Source organism: Haemorhous mexicanus, chromosome 3, assembly GCF_027477595.1.
Source record: "Haemorhous mexicanus isolate bHaeMex1 chromosome 3, bHaeMex1.pri, whole genome shotgun sequence".
Classification (NCBI taxonomy): domain Eukaryota; kingdom Metazoa; phylum Chordata; class Aves; order Passeriformes; family Fringillidae; genus Haemorhous; species Haemorhous mexicanus.
In genome coordinates, this window is record NC_082343.1 from 88,212,341 (window position 1) to 88,218,341 (window position 6,001).

At 38.4% G+C, this 6,001-nt stretch overlaps 1 protein-coding gene across 2 annotated transcripts in view; it reads right to left on the minus strand.

The window, feature by feature from the left end:
- The window catches only part of KCNQ5 (potassium voltage-gated channel subfamily Q member 5), a 277,904-nt gene that overhangs the window by 254,806 nt on the left and 17,097 nt on the right, over positions 1–6,001 (minus strand). The gene's annotated exons all lie outside the window — the stretch shown is intronic.

Here is a 6,001-nt window from a genome sequence, read left to right on the forward strand (position 1 = left end):
GTCAATAAACATGAAGTAAAGTTATGGCTGCCAAATACCTTTGCAGAACATGAGGCAATAACTCCTTTTCACTTAACACAGAGGTCACAGCAGAAATACCTGTCTGCCAAAAAAGCAGGTTCCCCACCATGCCTAGGTCCAGCCAAGCCCAGCAAAGGATTTTTCTCTGCATTTGCCTGGCACTTCCAGGAACTTCAGTGGCCTTTGCAAGTCTCTTCCACAGGATTTCAATATATTATTTGTGCCTTGATTGTTACATGAATTAACCTGTACAGTCCACAGGCTAGCCCAGAACAATAAATGCTGATATGCAGGACTAGCTACTAACCTCATCTTTAAAAAATGTGAGACCTTGAGCTGCTCACTGCCATTGCTCCTCAATTCCCAAACATATGTAGAGAGTTTGGATCATCATGAAGTTCCAGGAGGAATAAGGGAGGAGTCATATTGCAGAGTATCAGCTACCTGTTTTTTTCTTACTCCAAAATTTTGGGTAGTAGGTTATCAAAGAGATCCCAGCAACTCCACAGCAAACAGTCCTCACAGACCAAACATAGAAACCATGGAAATGGTCTGGGTCAATTGGTTTCCAGCATGTTGCATATTTTTATTTTAAACAAAACATTTAGATGCTTATTTAAACTACAAGATATTCAAGATCTGGAGTAGATATAAAAATTCCCACAGAAATTTAAAAAAAATAATCCATATATTTTTCGACTCTTAATTTAATCAAGAGAAATAGTAAGTGCAGAATCTTTTCTAAATGATTTAATTTTGAAGAAGAAATGTGGTAGAATGTCCAAGGCTCCAGCTACCAAATTCATGGATGTTTTTGCTTAGTGAACTTCCCTTCAGCTTGCCTCCAGCAAGGTCTACTAAGGAAATAGAAATGGCAAATGGCAAACGGAAAGCACAGGGACCTGAGGAGACAGACAGACAGTAGGACAGGTTGGTGAGCAAGAGTGTGAAACAAAGTGATACAGAGTCATCACCCATCTGTGTTCCTTGCAACTAGAACTGCAGGATGATCAACAGGTTCCTGTTGCCCTTCCTCGTGGTTTCCCTCTAGAAACAACTATTAACTGAGACCAGTAAGGTTAGGAAAAACAGAAACAAACACACATACTGTTTTCCCAGAACTCAATGCTGAATGGCACTTGATTGGTATTTCATAGCATAACATTTAAAAAATGCTACAGTTTTTAGGTTACTTTCCTGATCTAAGAAAACCTCAGTCCTTGCAGCAGCACCAGACAAGAAAACATCATCACATTTCAGGGCATACTTTTTTCCATGAATATTTTTTTTCTATTAAGAGCATAGCTTTAACAAGCTCCTTCATGCTTAAAACTGTGACTACTTTAAATAAATCATAAAAGCTAGTGGTTGTTGTACTGGCTTCTCAAGCTGTTATTCTATGCCTCAAGCCAAATTTAAAAGAAACACCAGTGAGTAACATCAACTGGTCTTCAATTACTGGCTTGCTTCATTTGCGTTCTCTCAAACAGGAGTTGTGAAATGTTAAACAACCTGAAAAATATTTCTAACTTACAGAAACTTTGCTTTGAATTATCCTCTGATTAGCAGCATCACAGCAGGGTTTCTTTATCTAAAAATATTTCAGGCACAGATAAAAATAAAAAGGTTAATACATTACATCTTACTACCCAACACAAAAGTACTACTACACACACTATTTATCAGTCCAAATATTTTGTACATTCATATAAAGTCCACAAACGCTGCATTTGATACCTGAACTGCTCACTTTGCTTATAGGTCTTAAAAAAAAACATATCAAGGTAGAAAAACCATAAGTAAAGATGAAGAAATACATATGAAGGGACTCACCTTTCTTCAATTTGTTTAATCTTTTTTAAACCTTTCTTTCTTTTATTTGGGGGATAAAATACACTTCAAAATATTACTTACATATACAAGGCTTGAGGTAAAAAGAAAGCAAAAAATATAAGGTTAGCCAAAAGAGGTGGTAGATGTCCCATCCCTGGACACATTCAAGGCCAGGTTCTCTGAGCAACCTGATCTAGGTGCAGATGTCTCTGCTCATTGCAGGCGCATTGGACTAGATGATCCTTAAGGCCCCTTCCAATCTGAACTATTCTTGTTCTATTCTATTCAATAGAGAACTATTCTCTAGGATGCTGTGATCCTCTGTGGACATTCTACCTATGGATTCTATCTATGTCGTCCCGTTCTGAAGGACAAACGTCTCCTTTTAGTCGGATTCTTCTGAAGCGCCTGCATCTCTAGTGGGACAAAAGGAGAAGCCTGGAACAGCTAAAACAATGACAGTGCAGCTGGTTCATTAAAGGTTTTCAAGGAACCATTCTCCAGTTCAGAGCCATGGACAGAGCCATGTCTGCACTCCTGAGGGATAAGACCTGGGCTCTCTACAATTGCAAAGGCTGAAGTGAGCCTCTTCAGTGTGGGTGCTGTGCGAGCCCAGCTACGTGCTGCAGCCAGCAGGCTGTGGTTATTAGCTCTGCAACAGGGCACAGCTGCACGGCCCTCAGCTCCCTTACAGCAGAAGCCCTGGAAAACACCAAGATTCAAACTGAAAGTGTTACCAAAGACACGGACTCTGAGTAAAAAAGGGTGAAAAACATATTTCCACATACAACTTCAGCGATTTTAAGACAGAGCACTCTTGCTCACCGAGTTTCAGAAGCCAGCCCAGAAAGAGTCACCAATTTTTTCACAATAATTCGTCTTTTCTGAAGGAGCAGAAATGGGTGATTAAAAGTTAAAGCTGGAGGTCAGCTTGCCAAACTCTAGTTTCTTACCAAACAGCTTCTAATACTTTTAACCAGTATTCAGCAGTACTTACATGCTGTCTCTCCACCCTTTCCTTCAGCACCCCAACTCTACTTTGTACTTGTAATACTGATTTGTGCTGCTTAGAGCACCACCAGAGGCAAGAAGGTCATCTCAAGAGTATCAGCCTCCTCTCTGTGAATTCCTCATGAAAAATGCAACAACATATCTCTAGCAGGAGTCTCACCTCTTTTCCACATTTTGGTCATCTGCAGAGAAAAGGGGGAGAATGGGAGAGAGAGAATGGCTGGTTGGGAATTTTTAGCAAGTATTTCTCCTGAAAAAACATATTGATTCACAAGTATCTAAACTTTCATCAAAGGAAATAATTAATTTTATTTCTGCTTCACAGGAATATTGAGAAGTCTGGAAAGCCTTTGATTTCAGGTGAGAAAGTCTTCTTAGTGAAATTAAACTCAGTATATTTAAAAAAAAAAAAACAACAACATGTTGGGACTAAACTGAAGCACAGACAGCATTTATCTAAGAGATAGTTTTACATTTGATTTAGAAAAGAGGAAACACCAAGTCTTTGCTGCAGTTTCGGATGGAATTTTTTAAATCCCACATTTTCACAAGATAAAGAATATTCTCTGCCAGCTCTGACTGCCAGTCACCCCCTCTAAACCACGGTCTGTGGAGTTTTGGGTATGCCTACACTGCTAAAGGCAAGGTGGCCAGGAAGAGGTCTTGAGCACCACACTCCTGCAACTTCAGCTGTTCAAGCCTCCAGCTCTGGTTTGCTCTTTGTCTTCAGGAACAGTTTGCTCCCACAACCCCTCATTTTTGGGGAACAGGACACCTCATGGATGAAGTGGCCACAGAACTGGTTCAAGTGGTACTTAAGAGTAGGTTATAAAACATGTGGTTTAAGTTTAGTGCCACAAAAAACACCATTCTGAGGGGCTGCAACATAGTTTTCTCATTCTTTTGGATAGTTTGGACAAAACCCCCAAGGAATATGTGTAAGGACTATCACCTGATGCCCAGAAGAGTACAAGACAGGACACATGCAGCCAGTCACTTCTGGTGTGACCTCAGTAATGTGGAAACAGGAAACCCCACATCATTTCACCTCAAGATCAGGAGCTGCTACTTTAGCAACATGTTTATACACATATACACAAATACTTCTGTACAGAAGAGTCCACCTAAAGGTGGGTCTGCAATTTGTTGGAACTCATTCACTTGATGGTGCTTCTGTATGAATTCAGCATGATGAATAACTCAGCATGCACATAAAATAACAGCTAAACATGCTCACATTTAGCTGGTGCATCTATCCAGTGTACAGCTGCTGGGTCAAAAGGAAAACATCACAGAAAGGAAGGGAAAACTTAAAGCATGGGAGAAATGTCAAAGTTTTGAAAGCTACAGAGCAAGGGATAAATGTTCATTCACATCAATGTTAGTTTTCAGAACTACGATGCAGGGGTTTTACAATGGTATTTTTTAAAAAATTATCTCCTGAATTAAAAAAAAAAAACCAAAAAATGTCCCAGCAATTTCTGCAAATTTCAGTTTTGGCTTTATTTTTCTACTCTCTGAGTCTCCAATGCCACTTCATTTTTCTGCCATTAGAAACTTAAGATATTGTCTATGTTATTTCCTGGAATTTTAGGGAATGCATTTACTGTTATTATCTACCTAATTGGATTATAAAATATATTTTAAATAAAATAAAGTGAATAATCTAGTCAACTTTTTAACATAACTTTGTATAATTTTGTAATATGCATATATTAAATGAAGTCTTTTTATCTTTAAGGTTAGGTTTTTACAGAAAGCAAAGGATTTTTAGTAGGGGAAACAAGACTCAAAAGACCCTCTATTAAAACAAAATAAATAAATTAAGATGAACAACAGGGAAAAGGCCTAACTAACCACAGCTGTGAAACACAGTGACCCAAACCTAGCATTGACATCACTACAGACTAGACTGCCTACCCAGATTTGAAGTGATTACCATAACACCAGCAGATTACAGGTACCAAAAAGCAAGCCTGGTTTCACACAGCCACACCTTGACAGACATTTGCTGGTGCCACCCAGAAAAAACATGTCTGCACTCAGCCAAGGGTACTGATATGGGACATCACCCCTCAAGCAAAGCCAATAAAACTGGGGAAGACCTCAAAAAAATAAAAAAAACTAAAGAAGACAAAAATTTGATTCTGGGTTTCTTTTAAAAATGCAAATACATGTATCTTTTTTCCCTTAGATCTTTAAATTCTACACACTTCTCTTAGGAGGCAATATTGTCAAAAAATGGATGAATGTGATTTTGTGCTCTGGGAATTGATAGATTTCTTCTATTTCAAAGAAACCAATACTACACACTGCAGCATTTAATTTGTCCCTAATTTACTACCCTTATGGACTTTACTCAGTTATTTACGCACAAGCAATTAAGCACTTGGTTTGATGCAGTCCAAAATTATTTCTTCAATAGAACCTTAGTCTTCAAAAGTACAGAAACCTTTTCTGGATACTTTTCCATTTTAGTAAGACAATTACAGTCAAACTGCTCTCCTCTCCTAGTGACAAATTCAAACCCAATTTTAGGAGCCAAAAATTAGCAGCAGTGAATAATGCCTGGTAGAAACTGCTGGTTTCAGTCCTGTTTTCAGTCGGCACTGTGCACCTAACTGCAGTACCAGTAATTAACACAATTTTTAGCAGGCTGGTCATGCAAACCAGACTACATAAGCTACAGAAACAAAACTCACTTTCAACAGCAATGTCCCAAGACAATCCTACAGAAAACAGAAATTTGTGGAATTTAATGACCATGCTGGTTCTACATAACCACTCCAAGGTTATACAGGACACTGACATCCCCAGGAATGTCCATCTGGCATATTTCATATGTATCAAAGTCATAATTACTAAAATGAAAAAAAAAAAGAATTCAAAAAGAAAACAGGAAGGGAAAAAAAAGCAGCAGAATCTCATAATTATGAAGCTCATCAGAGCAAATACAATCATAATTCATAGTTAAATGGCACTAATTTTTTTTTCCAACAATTTTTAAACCCTCCCTTGTATTTCTGCATTTTGTGTGCCTGGAAAGTTGCACAAAACATGTTGCTTCAGGGCTGCACGTAATTATATTGGGCATCCAGAAATAGGTGCATCTGACTCAGAATTTCTGCATGCCTTG